Source organism: Juglans regia, chromosome 7, assembly GCF_001411555.2.
Source record: "Juglans regia cultivar Chandler chromosome 7, Walnut 2.0, whole genome shotgun sequence".
In the NCBI taxonomy this organism is placed as follows: Eukaryota; Viridiplantae; Streptophyta; class Magnoliopsida; order Fagales; family Juglandaceae; genus Juglans; species Juglans regia.
This window is the reverse complement of record NC_049907.1, coordinates 32,188,194-32,205,011: the sequence shown is the minus strand read 5'-3', so window position 1 is coordinate 32,205,011 and position 16,818 is coordinate 32,188,194. Positions and strand designations below refer to the sequence as shown.

General features: G+C 33.2%; 1 non-coding gene across 1 annotated transcript; it reads left to right on the top strand.

Annotated features, from left to right (window-relative positions):
• The first annotated feature begins 16,501 nt into the window (after nucleotides 1-16,501).
• LOC118349165 lies at nucleotides 16,502-16,609 on the top strand. Its single transcript, XR_004802155.1, has one exon. It is a non-coding gene; the product is annotated as a small nucleolar RNA R71 (small nucleolar RNA).
• The last annotated feature ends 209 nt before the right edge of the window (nucleotides 16,610-16,818 follow it).

Sequence of the window (16,818 nt, the reverse complement as noted above, 5' to 3'; positions counted from 1 at the left end):
TTTCTTGTTTTATTACGTTAAGACACGTTGGGTTACACAGTTTAGATAAGATGAGATGAAATATTTTAAATAGTAGTAAAATTTTTAAATTAAAATGAGATGAAATCATTTGTAAAAAAAATGTGTTTAGATAGTGAGATCAGATGAGATAGTTTTAAATTTTTGAGATTTGAAAAATGTATGGGTCCTACTATTAATTAGATAGCCGAAAAGTGCACTGTTCACACACAGTTCATTATCAATTTTTTACTGTTCATGCATTGTTCCTTTACTGTTCATGTCAATTTTGTACTGTTCACTGTCAATATTCATTATTTATTACTGTTCATTACTGTTTATTTAAGTGGATGTTTCAAAATTTAGAGATAAAATATAGTGTGTTCGGATAGGAAAAACTAGCGTACGGTACATATGAGATTATCGTGTAACCAAACCAAGCTTTAGTCTTTTTCATCTTTAAACTGAGGGACTTTTACTAAATGAGAAATTATATTTACAATTATAGAATGTGCAAGTTCTGTGTATTTCTTTTAAAAAATGAGTAAATATAGAATTCACACGAAAATATTAATTTTGTAATGACAGACCGTATCTAGTATTACTCATTACACATCATCGATGATGCAATGTGCCCCAAATCTTAAAACAAAAAATAAATAAATAAAAAAGATATTTGTCCTCAGTTGGATTGTGGATGGAAGGGGATGAGTAGCATCGTAAGCCGCCCCTACAAGGTGAACCATGAATCATCTTGTAAAGAGTTTGTAGGGTGGCTCACAGACCTCGCAAACACTCATTGGATGGTTCGCAAATGACTATCCTAGACTAGATCATCGTTTGTTTCAAAACGAGCTCGTAGGGTGTTGTTGTCGTCCACCCCTTGTGAAGTGGGTGATAGTTGAGCACCCAATGAAGGATCATGGGGTCGCACTTGCAATCCACCCTACCAAGTGGCATGGCTGGGCACTGACTAAGTTAGAGTTGGTATGCCCTACTTTCAATTCCGATTTTGACTTTTTTGGAGGTTGAATCTAACCTCCGACTCTGACTCCGAGATGTACATCCTCATCTTCGATTCCGATTCTGATTTATCGGAGCAAAGTCGGATTTTAGGTGTTTTTGGAACTTTTTTTTTTGTACTGTTTTTTAACTTCATATTTGACCTACTTTTTAAAAAATACTTCTGTATGGACTTTCAAATTTTATGTTTTGTTTTTTAAATTACCATCTAAACTAAATAATTTACTTTAACTTTAATTTTACTAGAAACATAACAAAAAATAAAACTAAATATAAACAAGTAACATACTAAAATGCTTCGAAAAATTAGAAAAAAATTAAAACCCTCCACACCTATCATCCACATCCATCATCTATCATAATAATATTTCCTTCCAACTACTACAATAAAAATTTTCTAAGTTCTCATTATGAAAATGAAAAAACCCAACAACAACAAAACAAATTTTTTGTGCCAACCAAATTAAATGTTCCCAATAATAACAACAACAACAAATGTTCCCAGCAAATGAATGAAAATAAATTAAATGTTCCAAGTGCCTTCCAACTTCCAAGTTGTGCCTAAAAAAAGGATGATAAGATTACCAACTAAAAACAACAATAACTTTCCAAACAGCTATCAAGAGAAAAGGGAAAGATCATTTAAATGATGATACTCTGCATACCAACTATCAAGCAGATTTGAGCAATGTTTGTAATCCTAAGAGTTTCCATTACTGATGCAAAAACAATGATACCCTGCATACTCAAGCTTAATTAGTATACACTTAAAGTGTAACTAAAAAGAAAGCAAATCACTTTATGGACAACTTTATAGTTCGTAATTCATGTTTAATCACGTGGAACCCGTGGCTTTGTTGGTTGAACTTCCTAAATTCTGGGTTATTGCATTTTGAGAGCTTGCATTCTATTGATATTTTAAATAATACAATATGCTCTCTTGAGAACTCTCAGAGAGAGGTGTAACATGGTAGAACTTTTAAAAGCTCCAGGAATCATACACCCGTGTCTACCCTATGTACATGATAGAAATGATATTTTTGAATTAAATCATATAAATATAGATTTATTTGTATCAACAACCCTTTTATGAAAGTTGGTGGCATCTTTAAGGTAGGATGTGTTTCATTCACAAGGTGGAGAATGGAGATTCCATTATCAAGAAAGTAATCTAGATGTAGTTTGTTTCTAATCGAGACCTGATCATAGATTATATTTTGAGAGCTTGCATTGTATTGATATTTTAAATAAATAAAAAGATGTTTTAAATAAACAAAAAACTTTAACATGTTTTCCAACACATGCACAAGAATTGTCAAGTAAGTCAATGACATATAATTGACTAATAAAACAGAAACTAAGCATGGAATAGTCAAAACAAGTTCTATTTGTTTATTTAACAAAAATGATGAAACAAACAGTTTCACAAATGCACCTCAAACCTCAGGAAATATAACAAAGAGTCTAATGGTTCATTAGACTCTTCGATTATGGGAGCCTTGATAGGCTGTTGTGGTACTGGTCCTTCTGGGCAAGATGCAGATGTGGATGTCGGAGTGCTTGTACCTTCACAATTCATGATTTAAGAACTAAAAAAAAATACAAACAAAATAGACAATTAATATAGCCCCAAAAACACAACACACATATATTAACTCAAATTGAGGTTGTTTTAGTGATTGTAGTCCCCAGTTCATACACAATCGAGACAAGCTCTGCATCGGTCTAGTACCAACTTGAACTTAAGGGGGAATGATAGGGATAACATCCCATATTCACGCGTTCAAGCTCTACATGATGCAGTGCACTAAATGGCTGGATATATTTCCTTTATTCCCTCCCATATTCTCTCTCAATTGTATTTATGTTAGTTTACATTAGTTTCCATTTCAGGTGTATATTCCTTAGTTGTTCATTCTTTCGTTAATTGTATATTGTAATCTATAAAGTTTATATATATGGCAATACACAAGCCTAGCAATATGCGGGCATTTACAGATTTTACAATATAATGTTGAAAAGCATAATCCTGGAATCTCTCGCCTTTTCTCAATTATTTCTTGAAAACCCAAAACTTTTCTGAGGGAAAATTTGATCAAGTCCGGTCTCAAGGGTGATGGACTGAAATTTTCAGTCCATAATTTTTTCCGGACCGGATCGGATCGAACATTCATAGGGATTGGATCAGACCGGTAGCTATCGGTCTGGACCAATTATTTTTTATGTTTTTCAAATAAACTAATAAAAAAATTATTTAAATCACGAAATTAAAATTAAGTGAATTATTAATGTGGATCATGTAACTAACTCATTAAAAAAATATTTTATATGGTCAATGATAATAAATTAGATAAAAATTACATTATTAACTTATATAATTACTATATAAAAATAATATATTAAATTATTAAAAATATTTAAAAAATATATATAGGAGTTTGGTCTAGTCCGATCCAATCCGGTTTGATCTGGTCTAAAATTTATAGACCCCGGGACCCGATCAAATTTTTTCGATCCACAATTTATGGGATCGAGATCAACAAGTCTGGAGTTCGGTTCGGTTTGGTCCAAACCGAATGGTTAAGTCCGGTTGATTTTTCCAGTCCGAACCGAACTCCTTACACCCCTACCTCTGTAGTATATCACATTTGTCTGCAAAGCTCAAACTAGCTGAGTCAATGTAGAAGAAAATTGCAAATGTAAAACCACAAACAAAATATTAAAGAAAAGCAAGCCTCCAGTGAATGCATTTTGCGATAAAATAATATCTTGCAAATTCAAAGCAAGAAAAATCCCATTTGATAATTTCCAAGCACAAAGAAGAGATCAAGTTCACCGAATCACCAGATCTATCCAAATTTTCATCTCAAGGAATTTGATGATTCAAAAAAAATAAAAAATAGCACACACCGAAGATGAAGGTTTCATTACAGAGCATTCCAAATAGCCAAATTTTACCGGTTAAAAACTTTTACCACAAAATGCTAGCTTCGAAAGGCAAAAGCCCTTAAAAGATTTTTTTAAAAAAAAAACCCATATTTTAAAAAAAAGAGCAGATCGAGCAAAATATAATATCTATTCAAGTATGAGCACTACCAATCCTTTTCTACATGCCCACAGACCACCAGGTTTACATTCATTTTTCACAGATCAGGAGAAGAGAGACTTACAAAAAGATCACCAGCAAGACAGACATGACAGTGAGAGAGAGACGGCAGCCGAAACTTGAAAAAAAGAGACATGGCAGTTAGGGTTTCATGGTTTCACATGAGAGAGAGAGAGAGAGAGAGAGAGAGAGAGAGAGAGAGGTCTGAGTAGAGAAAGAAATTGCCTAGGGGGGGAAGATCATGCATGAGTGGAGAGTTTAAATGAAGACTTTATATATATATATATATATATATATATATATATATAGATCCGGATACCATATTTTAAATCTAGAACCTGGGTTTCATACCCAGACCGAGTAGGTCCAGGTTTTACAATGCGGGTTCAGGCCCAAATCAAATCCGAGCCAAAAATCATAACCAAAACCTGGTTATCTAGTTTCTGGACCGGGCTAAGAAAAAACCCAGCCCGGATAAACAGTCTTAATATTGATCAGAGGCAATCTAGAAATTAAATAGCATTAGTAGTTTTTTGGGGTTCAATGCTGATTAATTTCTTTACAAAAATCTAAAGGTGAGAAAGATCAAATATTTAGGCAAATTCTTTTTATGTTACGTTTGTATAGAAGATTTGGATGGGAGAATTTAGGTTTGGTCCTATAAAATCTAAATCTCTAATTGGGAATGCTAATGTAATTTCCAGTTATGCTTGCAGCGTGCCCTAATGACTTGCAACTAGAAAGGAAAATTCAAAGAACCCAATGGAGATGCCTCTGATGCTTAAGTTAGAGAGCAATTAACATTTTACAATGATTAATGAATCAATAAAATTTTAGTACGTACCTGGTAAGCTATTTATAAGAATTGGGATATTATACTATGGAAAACCACCACTTTAGAAACACGATTCTTAGTGCCCAATTTTGTATGTTACCTTTTAGGGTGCACCTCGGTTGTTGATAGCATCCATCTGGTGTGGGTTTCTCGCTCGAACTTATCTCTAATTCGTATCTCGTCGAGATATGGTTAATTGTGTTTCCATGCTAATTATGTCTTTCTAGAATTTATCTCTATGAATTAATCCCACAATATTAGAAAGATACAAGTATTTGACTTTATCCCTGAACCCATATGCTATGTTTGATGTAGTTTTATTCCTTAGTCGCCATCGTTCACGTGAATCCCAAGTGACCATGGCCTTTAGTCACCAACTATTCCTTTCTCGCTCACTATGCAAATGCGTTCATTCATCACCAACCATAAAGCCTATTTATACCGGAACATAAAATACGGATAGGAATTGGATTTGAGGTTTTATTTATTAAAAAGGAATTTCAATTCATTCTAACAAATAAGTTACAATCAATTTCAAATCCCTTCATTTTTAGAATTCATTAAAATAAAAAATTTAAAAACCAAGAGATTTGGACTCAAGAAATTTTAAACCTCTCGATTTAATTCCAAATCCAAGTTTATAAGTTTGAGGCACGATGTTACTCGGAATCTTGGGTCACAGAGAGGGAGTTGCAACATACAAGGAAAGCAAGACAATCTCAAATAAGACAACATGTTAATGTTAACGTACAATGTGACTTTATGCTTTGTCAAGAAGAAACGAAAAAAGTAATTCACTTCATGACTTACCCATTATTGATAAGAGAAATTATTTGTATAAATTTTAAATAGATAAATCTCATATAAATATTTATTAAAAAATAAAACTCACCTAAAAAAAATATAATATTTTTTATTAATAAAATTTATTTTATAAAATAATTATATAAAATTTGTCTATTTTAAGACGTAGAAGTGGCATTCCTCTTGTAATAATACAGATGCTACTTTTGGGAACGAGTTCTGTTTTACTTGCACTTCCAATCTGAAGTTGACATGGTGAAAAGGACATGCTTCTATTCGTACAAGGCAACTTTAACATTACACTTTTGTCTTTGTTTGGCTATAAGAGTATTCTCTTAATAATATTATGGTTACCTTTGGGTAACAAACTCTTTTCAACATTCTTCAAATATTTTTATATTTATGAAAATATTTTATATGTTAAATAATTTAAAATACTCTTAATGGGATCCACAAACTCACTTCAATCTCTACTCATAACTATTCACAAACATTTTATAATATTTATCCCTATTAAATATAAATAAAAAATAAAATCACTATAATATTAATTACTATTATATATAAATAAAAAATAAAATCACTATAATATTTATCACTATTAAATATAAATAAAAAATAAAATTATTATAATATTTATCACTATTATATATAAAATAAAATAAAATCACTATAATATTTATCACTATTATATATAAATAAAAAATAAAATCACTATAATATTTATCACTATTATATATAAATAAAATCATCATTAAAAAAAATTAATCATTGATGGGACCTATACATTTTTTAATTATTTATCTAAAAGTCAACAATTCAACATATTTCATATATCTAAACAACTCAAAATACTCTTAATGAGACTCACAAACTCACTTCAATCTCTACTCATAACTATTTATAAATATTCTTAATATTTTTCAAATATTTTCACTATCCAAACGTAGCCTAAAAGGATGGGCCACCATGTTTGGCTCCAAGAAACTCCACTTAATTATATCAAACGCAGACCATGTTTAGCTATAAAGAAATTTATCTAAATTTATGAGTTTGTAACAATTTCGAGACTTCTCTTTCTAGATAAAAAAAACATAAATATTGTCAAGATCTTTAAAAAAAAAATAGTTTTTTCAAATGTAAAAGGATCTGTGGCTGCCATATAAGGAAGCCAATGGCTACCTGTAGACTGACTCGTCAACCTTGAGACACTACGATGATGGCTTGCGAGCCACTGCCACGCAAGCCACGATTTCAGTGTCTTGGTGGCCGAATGCAATCTTAGGTGTTTTTTTTTTTTTTTAATTATTTCTTAAAGCCCATGAACATTCAAACATTCTCTTCCAGTATGACCATTTTTACAAAATTCTGTAAAAAATGCCTCTCAACAAATTCTTACTTCTATTCATTAAAAAATTAAAAAATAAATAAAGAAAGAAATGCAAAGAGACTTTACCAATTAATTGCCTGGTTTATTTTTATAAATCATCTTATCTCATTTAATCATTACAATTTTTTTACACTTTTACGCAAAATAAAAAAATAATTTAATTTTTTCAAATCTTAAAATAAAAATTATATTAAAAAATTATATTTTAATAATATTTTATTTAACTTTTAACTTTCATCTTATATCATCTGTGTAACTAAATAAGATGGAGTGAGGCTCTCAGATTTCTTAATAAGAGAGACAAAAGAATGGGGAACTTTATATAAACTTTTCACGTCTACAATATGTGCTTTTACAAGATCTAGATTTATCAGACTCGTATATATTTTTCAAACATTGATGGCAAATCCAATATTACGAGCTCCCGCCTTTCAGTCAATGTTTCTTTTTTCATCATCGGAAGCAACTATGCTGCCATTTTTTCAGAATCTGATTCATTCATGGAAAAGTAGTCTTCATCTTCAAAGGGCTCTGGGGAATCTGGTTCCAAGGCTTTTCTTTTCTAGTTTCCCTGATTCCTGGGAGTCTTTTCCTTGGACCATCCAAGATGGAAATGGAATTCTTATCATTTGGGTCACCATAAAGTGCAACGTGCCTGTAATAGAAGCTCTAATTCCTTCTCAGCAATAGCAATGCAAATGATGCGTCCCACTGATTTAGGTGATGCCTCGTACTTGAATTTTTCAGTGCCTATGAACAGGAGAACACAAAATTCATCATCAGCCTACACAGAAGCACTTCACTAAACAAACAACTAACAATGAATAAATAAGAGTAGAAAAAAAAATTTTTAAAACCACCAACAAATAGTGAGACAGAGCCTGTGTAACAACACCCTGCCTAAAAACTCCTTAATCCTTGACTTTAGTAGCCTTAATCCTAGCTAATTAGGAGTTGGGTTATTTGAGAATAAGAACAATTTTGGATATTTGAGTTGGCAAGAAGATCGTATACTTTGAGTTTAGTAGAATTTGTAGAAGATTCTAGTGTAATATTGATTTTTGAGGAAAAATGAAATTTTTGAAACTTGATTGGTTAGTAATATTATTTTGAAGAATTTTTTAGTGCTTTATTAATTTTGAGGATAAGAAGCCAAAAGGCCAATAAGGGAATGACACATGGCATATTAGATAATTGCTACATTAATGGGCTAATCAATTTTGATTAAATTTTTTATGGATTTAAGAAGGCCTAAGAGATTGGTTTATTAAGGGTCCAAGCTTTTTGGGTATAAGGCTTAGGAGAGAACTAAGGCTTTAGGTCCAACTTAATGGATATAAGACTTTAGGCCTCTAATTTACTAAGGAAGTGATGGGCTAAGAATAGGTAACATAAGCCATTGGACCATTAACCCACACTTATGACCATTTTAAGCCCACAAGGTCCAAAGCCTTGTTTTGTTCTATTTCACTCTTCAATTTGAAATCCCAATACACCATACCATGAGTTTCCTTAAACCCATGTCATACCCTAAGTACCCAAATTAAGTTTTAAAATTGGTTAAAACCATTAATTAACTTACCCAAGATTTGTGATCTTTAAACCATGTTTTAAAGCTTAATTTTCTTTTTTAATCTTTTTTATTTGAAATTTTCTTGTTTTACTACTCAATTACATCACTCTTAGATCATACTAAGACCCTAGATAAACCTCCACACATGTCATTAGAGGAAATGACATATCAAACCTCAAAACTATACCAATCGGCACACATGTGTGCACTTTGTGTGCATGGACTGTTTTGCCCTTAAGCCTAATCTTTTTGTTCCTTTTTCTCAAGGGCACTATGGTCTTTAAACATCTCATATGATCCCTTTAAACCCAAACCAAGCCTTGGACAAAATTTGGTTTCAAAAACAAAACCAAAACCGATTGCATCCAAAGGACAAGTTGAGTGGGTACCGAATTAGTTGAGTTTCAACCAACCATCTGCCATGGTTGAGCCACCACCTCATGCCATCTCCACCACACCCAATCCCCAAGAGGCCCTCATGGCTATCATGAGTCTTTGACCAGGTTTTTCCATCCAAAGAAGGCACCAAAACCGAATAACTTTTGTGCACAACTCCATTCCAGCAACCACCTTCCATTGCATCATCTTATTTGAGCTACACCTTCATGGTCACATGGAAGCCAATCCTCCACTTTCTACCACCTGAAAAAGTCTTCAATAAGTGACCTTACACCTACACAAATCAGCCTTGAAGAAGAGACAAAGGGATGAGTCAAGTGCCCTGATCAAATCTGTCAAAGGAAAACCACCTTGAACCTGTCAGCCCCATGGTTTGTTTTTGTTTGTTTGTTTGTTTTTTTTTTTTTTTTCCTGCACCACGACCAGACCAGCTACTTTAGGCTCAATGTAGCAATGTAGCACCTGAATTGATGAGTTCATGGTGATTTTAGGCCACTATTCCCCCTGACAAGATAACACAAGCTGATAAAGGCAATATGAAATTTCAGCACCTTATACCACCACCCAATCCCAAGGGTTTAGGCCAATGTCTCCTCCCCTTTGGCTGCATATAAAAAGCCCCTTCACCCCCTAATTTCTTCACACCTCCATGCCTTCTCTTGAGCCTTGAGAGCATTTCTCCCCCTTAGTGAGCAATAGAGTGAAACCAAGTGAAGTTCTTGAAAGTTCTTGTTTTGGGAGTTTTAAGAGCCACGAAAATTGTAAGTTTTCTTGCCCTAGATCTTAGTTCACATGTCAAGTCTTGTTTTCAAGTGTTGGAGTGAATTTTGATTGAGTTCAGAAAATGTTACCATGCTTAATTCAAAACAGAGTTCATTAAGGATGTATTAAGTGTTTAAATTGTCTTAAGTGAAAATTTCAGCTATGGCATGTCTTAGCATATTTTAATATGATTTTTTAATGTATTAGATTGATATGGAAGTTTTGATTTTTGATTAGAAGCATGCTATGATAGGTTTTGAATTCTATCTTGTGTTGATCATCAAAACATGCATGGATTTTAAGTAAGTTTGTAATTAAGGCATGAAGTTTAATTTATTCCACCTAGGCTTGATGATTAAGCATTTAGAAAACCTTCTGGTTGGGATAAGAACAAAAATACATGTTTTGGCAGAGTTTTGAAAGCATGCCTTTATGATTTACATTAGAAACACTAAGCTTGATAGATGAAGGATTAATGAAGATTAAGGCTTATAGCCTTGATTAAATATTGGGATGAACTTTCTCACCTAAGATTTAGCCTTTATCATGTCATTAAGGACTATAGTGGTTATTTGTGATTTAAGAAAATTGTGTATGCATACATTCATAGGGATCAATAGTTGAAAGTACACTTAAGCGTCAACTAAAATGCATGCCACGGGTTGTGTATGTTTGAGCTAGTTCCACTTTAAATTTTACAATTCTAAGGGATGGATGGTTTTAGAATATGAAAAATATGAGGTTCATGAAGTTTGGTTAAATTTGAGATTTGCTTGCAAATAGTGAAAAATTAAGGCCTTAGTGGCAATTTTTGAGAGTTTAGGGGTAGTTTTATAAATATCTATTTTTGAAACCTTTTGATTATGAACGTCTTCCGCAGTAGTACAAATCCTAACTTAGTATGAAGTTGATTTCAGCCGCAACGATATTTCCAAACTCGGGAAGTTTGTAAGTTAGCTTTCTAACTTACTCTTAGATAATTTATTTATGATTCTTGTCTAAACGTCATATTCATATTATAAATGTTATTTTGAGCATGAAATATCATATGATACATCATTGAGAATTTGATTACTTGTTTACATGACATGTGATATTTTCACCATATTTAGCATATTACATATAAATGTCATTTTTCACATGAAAACTTGCTACATATGCCTATGTCATGAAATACATTTTTCAAGTATTGCATGAAAATAAATTTTGTCACGATCTCAAAGGCTAGGATGGAGAATTATCCTAGTGGAACTTCTTTGTTCACTCTGGAGTGAGTAAAAATAGAGTGGTAACCCCTAAGTTGACGAAGATCAATCAACGGGCTCTGAATGGGTTCATTTTAAAGAATGCCGGAGCGAAATCAAATGTTATGACACTTGATTACGCCCAAAGAATAATGCGGTAGTTGTAGTACAGCTTTGAGGTGTCGATTTTACAGAGAGACATTAAAAGAATTGTAGAAAAAACAAAGAAACTAAAAAAAGAAATTAAATTATTAATGGGAAAACAAAGATTAATTTTAAATGCAAATTAAAGTGAAACAAAGTGACTAAATGAAAAAGTACTCAAGTTTGACAAATAATAAAGCGTCGGGAATCCATTGTACAATATGATATTTTAATTATTCTTAATTCATTGAATAACTCAATTGGGAACTCAATTCCTAATATTCCCATTCGGAATGTATAGATTTATAAACCAAAATCAAACCAAATTTGAAAAATCATTTACCACTTTTAAAATACGTAAATTATTATCACTATTGAGAAAATTCAACGACGACAATATACTCAAGAAGCGATATTGCAGCAAAGAATTAAGAAGTGATATTGATCCAAACATAATCAAAGAGTCAATCCATTCAATAGAAAAAGTATAACTGAATCCATGAACAGAATAAATTCTATAATTATTTAGAGAAGAAAACATTAATGATGAATTGAGAATAATAAAACAAAAGAGTTTTAGTAGTTGAAAATCAAATACATAAATCAAGAATAAACTAAAAATACCATCTAATGTGCAAGTTCATTCCTAGCCCTACTTAAGAATTTAGTTACCCATAAATATAATGGACAACAAAAATCTCAAGAGAAAAATAAAGCAAACGGTGGCCATGAAAATTAATTTCAGATCTTCCTCATTCAAACTGAGCCGTCTCCCCTCTTCTCCGCTCTCTAATTTCGAGCTAATGATGTACTTAAATAGGGTAGGAAAGAAACCTTAATGTCTTCATATTCCCCCACACAAAATCGCCTAAATTTTAGGACTCAACTTATGATTAAAATAATAAAGTATGTCAATTCTGTCTCCTAGCGCATTTTGGAGTCTGATCCGAATTACTCACAAACCCCATCATTATCCTTATTTGAAGAGTCCTATACTCGTTGAAAGTTCTTAGGTTGTTTCAACGTCTTGCCCACTTGAAAGTCTTTTGAATTTGAATGAGTTTGGACTTGCTCTTTTATAGACTCTGAAATTAAACATAAAAATATGCTTAGGAGTATCCCAAAGTAAATAGAAACTCAATTCAAGAATACACATTAATTCCAATGATTTTTATTAACATTTTAGCATTTTAGTCCAGTAATAGGATATTTAGAGTGCACTTTCGTACACTCATCACACCCCTCAACTTGCTTATTGCTAGTCCCTAGCAATTTCTATGCTAAAGAGATGAAAGAGATGAGAATCATTAAAATAGGCCACTAATTCACATTTTCCAAATTCACATATAAAAAACAAACTAAGGAATCCAATAACCCATCAAGATCAATCCACTTATAGCAATTCACAGTGTGTGTATGTTCTCCAAGCTATAATCATCTTACCACTAACATTGATACATGCAACATCAAGCAAAAGGTTCAACTCCATAACTCACATGTATACTTGTGTTTCGTGAAAGGGCTCTCTCTATGGAGTTGACAAATGGTGTGTACACAATTACATAGAGATTTAGGTAATTATGAATAAGCAAGCATTGATCTTATGATAGGAATACTAACAAATGAGAATTCAACCATTCTTTCCAAAAGCTTACTTAGGATTAGAACAGTCAATACAAAAGGTTGTAACGTGGCTTAGGTTCGGGGCTATATGAAAAAAAAAATTGAAAACTGATTCAAAAACTTCCAAGTACATACAAAGGGAATCTTATTAAATATCTCAGTAGACCACACTTCTCACTTGATATACTCTTCAACCTTTCAAATCATCAAATAATGCCTCTTTTTCTTTTCCCTTTTCATTTTTTTTTCTTTCTTTATTTTCATCATTTTATTTTTATAATTTGGTGATCAATTACATGTCACTCTGGTATTTGCTATTTCTACCCAATATTGGTATTTTTGTCTTTAAAACTCACTCACTTGAACACTTTATAACTCGTGTTCTTCTTCTTTTTTCTCTTTTTTTTTTATTCTTTTCAAAAAGAAGAATTTCAAATCTAGTACACACTTGGAAGTAACAAGGATAGGAAAAATTAGTGTATAAGCTATACTCCAATGTGGAGAGGCATGCATGTGGGCATATGAAAAGAAAATGTTACATGTGTTTATTAGCTCAAAGTTGGCTACTAGGGGTCTATAATGGAAATGACTAGCTTGAAAGACTCAAACATTGATCCTAAGTTGACCTTTGTCATATCCCAAGTATATCCACTATCTTACCACAAACCATGTAATGATATTCTCAAAAGAAGTGTCCAATTCAACATATCAATGAACGCTTATCACAATTTATTACATTTGTAGGCTCTCAATCCTCTACAAAACTCACATGAATACTTAAGCAAAAGAGTTCTCTAGCTATATGTGTCAAACCACCATCTTACCACAAAGCTTGGATAAGTGCATTAAAGATTCTGTGAATGCCTCAGCAAAAAATGATTATGGTGGGTTTGATGAATTCACGAAGATGGCTATGAATGAGAATGAGTACACATGTGAAAAGGATGACGTGTGAAACAAAATTAAAAAAAAAATTGACACATGAAAATATGCCACAGAGTTCCAACAAGCATTTTCAATACTGAATTTGCACCACCACCCCTCAACTTAAATGAACCGTTGTCCTCAATGTTTAAGAATCAAATTTGAATGAGGAATAACTAAAAAGGGTATAATACACCTGATGAGTGACGTGGGTAGCTCGCTAAGCACCAAAAATAGTAACCTGAAATGACAAAATGAAACTAACCTGCAAACAAAAACAAAGAAAACAATAGCAAATAAAAAGGAAAAGAAAGAAAATAAAAGAAAACAAAAATAAAAGAAAACAAATAAAGAAAACATACCTGCATGGTATGGTCAAGGTTGATAGACTGGATCCACAAGTGGAATCTCTTCTACTTCCGAAACTTGCCTATCAATTAATACTTTAAGGTGTTGACCATTTACTTTAAAAATTTGACCATTCCTAGAATCTTCTATTTCTACCACCCCATTTGCAAAAACATACTTCACTACAAAAGGGCCGGTCCACCTAGACTTAAATTTTCCTGGGTGCTTATGGAGTCTAGAATCATATAAAAACACTAGGTCATTAGGCTTAATCGTCTTCCTACCAATATTTTTATCATGAAATGCTTTTGTTTTAGCCTTATAGATTTTAGATTTCTCATAAGTAATATTTCTCAGCTCCTCCAACTCGGTCAACTGAAATTTCCTATGCTTACCAGCATTCCATTTCGAAGAAATACTAATAGGAAAAGTGTCACCTCGGCCGAGAAATGCATGCTTAAGACCTGAGGGCAGTGGCTTCAATTCCAATTTGGGACTATCCATGCATGAAGGAATCTGCTTTTCCTTTTTCTTAGACATCTCTTCTAATTTTGATTGCCAAATATGTGGGCCATAATCTTGAGGTTCATAAAAAATAGCACAAACATCAACAACATCAGATGAATCATTCATAGTATCAAAGTCAGAATTAACAAGAAAATATTTAGGAGAATAAGAATCATGAGTTGTGTGAACTCCCTTGTCTATGAGTGTGTCAATCATGTATGTTTAGTGGCACTCATCATCTTCTTTGGACTGATTATTGATGTGGAAAATGTTGACCTCCATGGTCATGTTTCTAAAAGATAGTTTTATTAGCTCATTCCTGCAGTTTATAAGTGCATTAGTCGTAGCAAGGAAATGTCTACCTAATATGAGAGGAATCTTAGAGTCAGAGTCAACAACCGACTGAGTATCCAAAATTAAAAAATCAACAGGGTAGTAAAACTTGTCAATTTGGATCAAAACATCCTCAACTATCCCTCTTGGTTTCTTAACTGAATGGTCAGCCAATTGAAGCATAACAGAAGTAGGCTTAATTTCACCCAAACCAAACTGCAAATAAATGAAATAAGACATCAAATTTACACTAGCTCCTAAATCTAGCAATGCTTGCCCAAACTCACGATTCCCAATATTACATGTAATGGTGGGACAACTAGGATCCTTGTACTTTGGAGGAATTCGCTACTCAATTAGAGCACTAACTTGCTCTGTTAGAAATATTGTCTTCTTAACATGGTGCTTCCTCTTAACTGTACACAAATCTTTGAGAACTTTTGCATAAGTAGGAACTTGTTTAACAACATGTAAAAGAGGAAGATTGATCTTTACCTGCCTGAGGGTCTCCAAGATTTCATTGCTAGAATCCAAAGTTTGCATACCAGAATTTTAAAGCTTGAGGAAATGGTACCTTAACTGGGCTCTTGATTACCTCGGCTTCCTTGGGCAACTCAGCACTATCCTTGCTTTGTTCCTCATCAACATCCTCTGGCTTATCAGTTGTTGGGATGTGTGAGGACTTACCACTTTGTGTCACAATGGCATTGACCTCCTTCAAATTTCCTTGAGCCATATATTGACCTCATTCACACTCAAGGAGCTCATCAATTTGGACACTTGACTCTTTATCTCCTTATTTTCTTCAACAACCTGCGTAATCAAACATTCAAACTTTTGGTTAATCTTACCCTGTGCCTCAATAAAAGCATGCAAAGTGTCTTCTAAAGAATTCCTAAAAGATGAAGGTGCATGATATAGTGAAGGGTATGATCTAGGGGGTTGTGCAGGTGGCTAGTATTCAGACTTCCAACTAAAATTGGGGTGATTGCGCCACCCCGGATTATAGGTATCGGAATAAGGTGTAAAAGGCTTCTTGTACATACCTAAGGCATTACATTGTTCCTCATACATCCCTCTCATCTCAGCAAATGTGAGACACTCTTGGGCGAGGTGATCTACCCCGCCACACACAAAACATGGTCCAAACGACTCTACATGATTAGCCACGTGTGTTGGCTTTAAGTCCTTAGTCTTTAACACATCTAGCTCCTTAGTGAGCATCTCAACCTTAGCCTTTAGGCTATCCTCTTCCCTGAGATGGTAAATTCCACCACCATTTGGTTTTCCTGCAGGTCGTGACCTATTTGTGCTTTCAATAGCACTAGGTCTAGTCCAAGTGTGAGCTTTTTTAGCAAGCTCATTAAGGTATTCTAAGGCCTTATCAGGATCTTTATGTAAGAACTCACCATTACACATCATCTCCACAAATTGGCACTCTCTAGGTGTAAGTCCCTCATAAAAATAGCTCACTAAGCGTCAATTCTCATACCCATGGTGAGGACACATACTCAACAACTCCTTAAATCTCTCCCAAGACTGATACAGAGTCTCATTGTCCTTTTGTGTAAAGGTGGAGATTTGCCTTTTTAATGCGTTGGTCTTATGTTGGGGAAAGTATTTATTAAAGAAGACCTGAGTCATCTCACTCCACGACCCAATAGATCGGGGTCTCAATGAGTATAGCCAACTCTTATTAGCTCTATCCTTCAAACATAAAGGAAAGAACTTAAGTCTCACAACGTCATCAGTTGTATTTTTACTATGAAAAGTCACAACTACTTCCTCAAACTCTCTAATATGCAC